Here is an 8,798-nt window from a genome sequence, read left to right as displayed (position 1 = left end):
TGTAAATGACCTCGAATTTTATTAGTGCACAATTTCAAGATCTTCTCATTTCTCTCTCTCTCTCTCTCTCTCTCTCTCTCTCGCTCTCTCTCTCTCTCTCTCTCTCTCTCTCTCTCTCTCTCTCCGCCTCCCTGCAACCCATAACATTCTTCATTATTATTATACTTATATGGATCTAGGTTTTATTCTAAACCAAATGATGGCATTATTTTGAAATCTATATTTTTTCCAGATCCATCCCTTTCTCATTGGGTATGAATATAGGAAATATTCACATGGCTTAGATGACATATGACTAGTGCATATGAGATGTATCTGACTGTAGATCTCAGCTGCTAACAACACAAAAAATAAACCCCCAAAACAATCAAAGCAGAACATTACATTAAGACTTAAAGACTGAACTTGTTCTAATGTTCTAATTGCAAACGGCTAAAACAAACACAGACAAAACAAAAAAGAACAAAGTGAGTACTGCAGTTAAAGTACAGAATAAAGAGTTCTTAAACAACACATCATTCCAAATGTCATGTGAACTGTAAGCATAGCCATTTTAATAAATGCCTCTTTTAAACATTAAATGTTGTATATATGAATAGAAGGTGTACACATGCGCAACTACTTGTTGCATTCTCTGACATCTGCTGTCTCTTTTAATGGCCAAAGTATGCCTATGTTAGTATGGGTGATCTAAGTATATTTAACAGTATGTTTGTCCTAGGGGGATTAGAAGCTTCAGTAGAAACACTTCCTATTTCCCCAAACAGCCTCACCTCTACCTCATAAGGTGTTAGCGTCACTCACCCTTCAAAAGCCGCCATGCTGATGCAAAAGCGTAAGATCTGCCGCAGCCCTGCGAAACATCCGATACCTCCCACGAGTTAGCACTGGCATAGCTAGTGCGAACAAAGTGTCAGCTCGGTGGCTGTTAGCAGAGCAGAGTACTGGTGTTGATGTGGTTGGCTAAAAGTGCTTAGCTTGAAGTCATCTTCAGAGATCGAATCCTTGCATTTTGACTTTGATTGACTTTTATTACGGCACTTTTATATGATCAAGGAGGCTTTTAACACCTTCCAGTAGCAGTTCATTATAATGAATTTCCTCATATGGAGATGGAGATATGTTTTCTTTAAATCATGGTAGTAATCTTTGTTACTCATTCCAAGTCTGCTTGAGTTGTGGCCAGTTGCTGTGATCCTACATCAGTCAAGTATCCTTAATATATAAGTCTAACCCTAACCCTGGTAGAATATGCATATACATGCAGTGTAATGGAGTGGTTAGTTTCATGACTAGTAGTTTTATGTGCCAGCATTTATTATTAATCATGTCAAAAACTCAGTAACACTTAAAACACACCAGGTAATTCCTGCTGTTAAAATGTTGTCTCAGCTGTTATCTTGAACAAATTAGTGTTGACATGAAAGCGAAAACCCACATAGTCTCAAAAATCAGTCTCAATGATAACAAAGACAGTCTTTTCTCCACCAAAAGCTAGTTAGAAATGACCAAAAGCTAGTTAGAAATGTTTGGATAATCGCGCGTGCTCATCTCAGAAGAGCCATGTGAGAATGACCTCATCGCCTATCCACTGCCTCTTTCCCATCGATGGTGATGTGTCATCACTCTGTTAACCCATGGGATGAAATTAGAGTCACACAGGCCCTGATACGGACTGATAGAAGGGTGTGTTCAACATTTTACTGTTACTGTATGCAAGAAAAAGAGCAAAAAGGATAGGTAGAGATATGATAACAAAGAGACAGATAAGGTCAAATTTGATGAAAGAGGGAAAGCGATAAAAAGCAAAAAAGAGTGAAGAAATGAAGAAAGAAAATGAGGGAAACGGTTGTTTTTCTGTCTTCCATTTGCAAGCTTCCTAGTGCGAGCGTGGCGGAGCAATAGAGTACTCATGAAATATTAATGACACCGATATTTACTTCATGTCCTAGCACCCCCTCCCAAAAAAAACCAAAAAAAAAAACACTGGAGAAGCAAAAAAAAAGGCACATCCCAAATCATGAATTATTAAGCCAACTTCAATCTTAACTATGGTCTTGACAGGCACACGTTTTTAATTTTCAAATGAACGTCTTATCTGAAAGTAGGTCAATGAAGGACAAAAAAGAAAGCTATTTGTTGTAGTCACAGCATTCAACAAATGTTAACCATACTGACTTAGTCGTTTCTCAGGGCCGTTATGGAATTAATTTCTACCTGAGTGGCACATCCAGGGTACTGCCTCTGGTGCAGGTGCTGGTCATGTGACCACCTTGGCTGGGCTTCTTTCCAACTCCATGTGGCACAGTGTTGTGATAGTGAAAGACTGTGGTAAGGAGCCCCCTTTCAGCCAGTCTGCCTGGATATGAGACAGGTCACTTCTCAGAGCTCATCAAGGTGCTTGACCGTGCATGCACCTTTCCTCCCACTATCCTCATGCAGTCACATGGTCTGTACTTTGAGCAGCAGCAACAGCAGACTGCATTTGAATTCAAAGAGAGAGAAGGTACACTAGCCTTTGCAATCTCCAGATTGACAGATGTGGAGTGGATGTTATCCAGATAAACTGCAGAACTTCTGAACTGCATGTTTAGTGTTACTGCATGGTTATGTTGCTTGGAGACAGATTGGCTGAAACTGAAACTGATAGATCCATTGGCTGTTCCACCTACCGAAACCTACTACTGAATAATATAGTCATAAAGAAGAATATGTGGATGCTGTGAGATCAACTGATCTGAAAGCATTACATCATATGTAATGAGAGCGAGAGAGAACTCCTGTTGTTTTTGAATTTGGTCCAGATGGCTATGAGATTTACCCAGTATGCCAGATTAACATGCCATAGAGTTGCTTGCTTATGATTGCACTATTTCTCTTTCTCTCTCTCTCTTTCTCTCGCTCTCTCTCTTGCTCTCTCTCACACACTCACACACACACACACACACGTATACATACATACACGCATGCATACATACACAAACACACACACAAACAATGCAATGCAGCATAATTTTCTTGACAGAAAGCAGACCAACATAGTCTTTCACATATTTTCATAGTGGCAGTTACTTGTGACTTCCAGCCACTGCTGGACTCTGCACTTGTCGTCCACCACTAACCCCTGGAGGGTGAAGGCTGACATGTGCCTTCCTGTTAAGTGTGTAAAGCCAGCCACCATATCTTTTCAACTTCCTGCTCAGAATCCTGGTGCTCCTCATGGCACTGACTGCTCAACTATGTGACCTAGCATGTGGCCTAGTGCTACCTTGTTCAGATAGTAGAATGTTTCCTAATTCCATTTCTCAAGTACCTTGAGTGTGGGATGTGAGGGCCATTGTTTTCATGGATTAAGGTATCTAAGGGCCTGAGATTTGGCAAATGCAATGCTAACATCAGAATGGTATGAAAGGTTAAGTCTGTTCATTTTGACAAGGCAGATAATGTAATCATGTAATTTCAGCTTTTGAAGAATCAGTCCATTTGTTTTCAGCTAAAACATGACAAACTTTGACTGTAAGGCTAAACAGTGCTATTTTGTGAGCCCTTAAGCTATATGACTACTAGAAGGTCTAAAGTACTCTGTTAGCATGTAACTGTATTAGTATGTATGCTAACCCATGAGTTCATTATATGCATAACCTCTTATATTAAATGTATGTATGTTATCACAAAAGGAGCTCTCTTCATCAGAGCCTCAACTTACCATCCACTTTTATGATTGGTGCACAGTCTTAATGAAACAGTGCTAATTGCAGTATTACACAAAACAGCCAGACCTTCGAAGAACACATAAATGATACAAAACTTTAAAACCATGGTAAATATATATACCCACACATACATACATACATACATACAGTACAATACAATGTTCAAATAGTGCAATACAAACCTCAGCAAAATGTTATTGTTAACTGCAAATTGTTGTAATTAACCCTACAAAGTTCTAGTTAAATGGTGTAAATTCAGTAATGAAGGAGAAGAAACTGAATGAGGAAGAGGGCTAAGTATATGTGTTTTCCTAGGAGTGTAAACTGGTTCAACCAGTATTTGACCGGTGCAGGTCAATGTTTGGTCCTAAACAACATTTTGCGAGCGCGCGCCCGCGCGCGCGTGTGTGTACATGCTGCATTTATTTAATTTTACATATTTATGACTGAGTGTGTGTGTTTACTGTGGCCATCCGTGTATGCACGCATATTCATGTAGGAGAAGATTACAGCTTACTATACTACGCGCAAACACATCCTTGAATACTGTTTCTCCCTCACACCAAAAGGTGGAGAGAAAGACTACAGAAAGTGAACGCTTTCTCTCGCCCACTCTCTTCCTCTGTCTCTCTCTCTCCCTCTCCCTCCCTCTGTGCAATATTTCACCGCGCTCGTTGCTACTCTTCCCGGCCATTAGGGGCATGCTATAGTGACCCCTCATAGTCCAGCTGATATAAATAGATTCCCTTGTACTCTCGTGCATTTTCCTTTTCTAACCCTTACAGACTGGCTGTCAAAACATTACGGATCTTGAATTACTAGCACGAGTTGAGATTTTGCCTCAAAATATTCCCGTTTCGTCTTTTTTTTCTCTCCTTAGATTGGCCGCGACATACTGGGGAAATAGAGGCAAAATATTACATACATAACGACTGTGATTAAATTAAATTAATTGCTTTTTCTTTCCTTTTCTTATCATTCTTATTTGTTTCTTTTTAAAAAACTGACATTCGGGGTCACGGTCCACAAGCGAAAGTGGTACTAGATTTTCTGAAGCGAAGGATTTTGTTTGTCGTATGTCTACGGTCGAAAAGAATTCAGATCAGCGAGAGGAGCAAAAAAGGGCAAGCTAGCAGCATCTAGTGAGAGAAGCAGACAAAAGCAGACGCTGCAAAATGCCTCGCGCTTCTTGTGCACGCGCAAGCGCACTCACTGCCCCTCGCACGCGCGGACGTGTACCCCCTCCCGCTCCTTTCCCAACTTCGTTGCTCGCTTTCTTCGCTGTGACTAAAGTGTAGAACAACTGAGGAGTTGGGAAAACTTTTCTGTCTTTGCTTTCTCGTTCTCTGTTTCTGATCATAAATGCTTAGTTTGACGCATAGTTTTCATTCACCACGGCCACCTAAGAGAGAGAGAGAGGAAAATATTAAAGTCTGGTAAAGAGTACCTGACTAAAATGAGATATAAAACTCATCAGTCTACCAAATGAGATATAAAACTCATCAGTATCCCCAAACTGAAACTATAGCTAAAAACCTTTACGTATGCAGTGAAATTTGAACAAGGAAATATTGTTTAATAGCAAACCCTACAATTTGTTTTTCACCTGCCCCTCCCAATTCTTAATATCCAGTTTGTACTAGTTAGAATAGATAACAGAAATGGCTTAAACATAGTAGAATGTTTATCACATATATGGCATAGTTTAAAAAGCAGATAGTTTTATGCTACCCCAGACTGGCACCAAATGTTCCAACCAATCAAAACATTTGGTGGCAAACAGCACAGTCCCTGTCAGCTGTTTACGCGTTCCATCTGCAAATCCCTCTTGAAGCTGTAAATGCCAGGTCAGTTTCTAGTACAACACAGACTTTTGACAACAATAGAACATCTCCTAGTTGATACAGTACTTGTGGAAAGATGATCATAACTTAACTCTGTTCCCTACTACCTCTCTTCCTCATTTCTGACTGGCCTGCTTACTGATGCAGTGTTTACAAGATTTTTCATCTCTCTCTCTCTCTCTCTCTCTCTCTCTCTCTCTCTCTCTCTCTCTCTCTCTCTCTCTCTCTCTCTGTCCTATCTGTATAGTACTGGCTGATATTTTAATGAGCTTTCAGTAGAGATTGGTGATTGGCCCTTTCTTTACTTTCATCTGTCCATGGCTGTTTCTCCTGTGGACAACAGCACTGTTTGCTTTGCAGTCCTGATGCCTCAGTAACAGCAACAACTGTTCATGCCTATTTACAGTTTTCATTAGTTTTAGTCACTGTAAAGGAAACACTATTGACACTATGACACTATGAGGTTAAATAAAATTTTAGAATGAAACACCTTTTTTGTCAATCCCCTCAAACAAGCTATCCAGAATAGTAGTTTTTGAAACAGAACAGTGTCATTTTTAGGATAAATGTTCCAAAACTAGTTCAGTCATATTAGCCACTAATTGTCAGCAAGCGTAAAGCAGTGATAGCAACAGAGCCCATCGCATGTTTAAAACTGCCGCTGCTGAACGGAATCGGATTGGACCCTTTGTGAAATGTTTGGAGCATCTGCGTCACTACAACACTGTGTCAGCACAAGGTCTGTTTCTCGTCAGCTGCAGAAGCCAGTAAAGCCAAACCAAAGCAGCACATTGTGGGGCTTGCAGAGAATGGCTGAAGCTTTTAGCTAATTATCTCAATATTCAACTTTAACACCATCTCCAGGAAAAAAAAAAAAGACGGAGGGGAAACAGAGTTTGGAGAACTGAAAACACAAAGAGGGGAGAGAGAGCAAGAGGGGGAGGGGACCAAAATGGACCATTCGATTGTGTAAAATATTATCTAAACTGTTGATTTTGACACTAAAGCGGGCTAGGTAAATGACCGTGTTTTAGCAATGCCCTTTCGCTAGCTGTCAAACCTGTGAGCAGTTCTATAGTTACCTAGTCAATCAGCAAAGCAAACAGCAAAATGAACAGGCCAGTCCACTTAAATATCAAAACTTGAGGAAAATCAGTGACTATCTGGAAACTAAAACCTCTTATAAACAAACTGGGAACCAGGCTGCTGGTCCTGCTACTTCAGTGGACATCATTATTGCTCATAGTCTTACCCAAAATTGACTGGTATGGGCAGGAACACACGAGGGCTGACCTATATGGACTGTTTTTCATTTTCAGAGATTATTACCACAACAACACACCGACCTTAAGATCTGTCTGATGGTTAAGATGAGTTCATTTGTTACTGAGTGTTACTTGTTACTGAGTATCAGAACTCACCTAAATGTGACATACTTTAAACTAACATCTGTTTAATTTTTGCCCTGTATTCCTCACAAATTGCTAAATGTCATTGGTCAGTAGTCAGCAAGCTACAACTCAGTGGTGATCATTTAAGTTGGAGGCTTCTTGTACCCTGTTTAAGTGTGTAAAGCCCACAATTTTTCAAACTAGCAGTCATGCAGAAGTGAGCAAATGTTCCAGCTAGCTGAGGGAGGAATGCTAGGAGGTGACCACGTGGCCATGCTTACAGACATTTGCTCATTCGCCACCATAGCAATTGACTAAAAAGCTGCTTTTGTGTAGCACAAAACTCCTGTTCCCTAATGCACAAAACCATCTATAAAGCCTAAGTGAAATGCTAAGCCACTCACACAGCCTTATTGAAAATGTGAAACCCTCCATACAGCCTTAGTACAAATATGACATCATATACAGCCATAGTGAAAATGTGAAATCATCCATACAGCCTTAGTAAAAATATGACATCATATACAGCCATAGTGAAAATGTGAAATCATCCATACAGCCTTAGTAAAAATATGACATCATATACAGCCATAGTGAAAATGTGAAATCATCCATACAGCCTTAGTAAAAATATGACATCATATACAGCCATAGTGAAAATGTGAAATCATCCATACAGCCTTAGTACAAATATGACATCATATACAGCCATAGTGAAAAGGTGAAACCCTCCATACAGCCTTAGTACAAATATGACATCATATACAGCCATAGTGAAAAGGTGAAACCCTCCATACAGCCTTAGCAAAATGTGTACAGTACATATATAGGTATAAGTGACATGATTATTTAAAATGGTGACATGCTTATATAAAGTGGATACCTTATTAATTCACATATGGTGTTGAAATCATGTTTTCCTTCCTGACATTAAATGGATGTTAGATAGTAATAAACACACAGGGTGAAGAACAATTATCTGTATTAGCAGTGGCATTGGTCTTCTATCACAATTACCATTTACCACTCATTACATCGTATGATCTTATTCACTGCATGTCATGACTCAACTGATTCTAGAGCAGTGCTCCATATCGAACTAATTGATAATAGTGTCTGACCTTAAAGGGAGCCGTCTGGAGACGCAGTTCACTGAACTGAGGCCAGGCTGGGGGATGATGTCACGGTGCAGTGGGAGGAGCTGAGTGTGTCCATCAGGCAGGGGTGAATGGGTTCGCTGCGTCCTGTGTTAGCTTACTGCAGCCGCACAGTTTCTCTGGGAAACCATAACAATGGTCATGCGCACAGCGAAACACACACACATACACACACAAAACCACACACACACATACACACACACACACACATACACACACTCACACATCAATACACTCAGGGCAAAATGATTTACATATCTACACAGAATTTTTGGAAGACATATATGATCACAAATTGCCTGGTTTAAAATAACTTGTCATGTTTAAAAATAGGCAGTGCAATAAGTGAAACATTCTTAATGTCATGGCTATGGGTTTTTGTCTTTCTTGTAAGATTTTATGACTTAGAATTTTGCATGCTTGTCCTATCCTGTAATGATATAATGGGTCTAATTAAGGTGATATAGTTTTTTCCTCTCACATGCATGGGCAAGATGATTGGTCAAATTTCAATGTTTTCCTTAGTCAGTCAGAGCAAGGTCAGATTATTCAGGATTTGGCTCAGAGACTATTGTCAGAGAGGCACAAAATAGTGGCATGACGTGGTCTTGCAGCAGAAGCAATGGAGCCAGACCACTCCAGAATAACACCCCTGCCTTCAAGTCTGCTTAAGTGCTGTCCCCTGATCGCTAC

At 40.1% G+C, this 8,798-nt stretch overlaps 1 long non-coding RNA gene across 3 annotated transcripts in view; it reads left to right on the top strand.

The window, feature by feature from the left end:
- Nucleotides 1-581, top strand: part of LOC145659005 (uncharacterized) — an 8,599-nt gene extending 8,018 nt beyond the window's left edge. For all 3 annotated transcript variants that reach the window (XR_014124958.1, XR_014124956.1, XR_014124957.1), the window contains one exon: nucleotides 1-581. This exon is cut by the window's left edge and continues 81 nt beyond it. This is a non-coding gene — a long non-coding RNA (uncharacterized LOC145659005).
- Nucleotides 582-8,798: the final 8,217 nt, after the last annotated feature.

Source organism: Electrophorus electricus, chromosome 8 (genome assembly GCF_041902795.1).
Source record: "Electrophorus electricus isolate QZ-2024a chromosome 8, ASM4190279v1, whole genome shotgun sequence".
Lineage (NCBI taxonomy): Eukaryota > Metazoa > Chordata > Actinopteri > Gymnotiformes > Gymnotidae > Electrophorus > Electrophorus electricus.
Note: the sequence above shows the minus strand (reverse complement) of the source record. Positions and strands in the feature narration are given on the sequence as shown.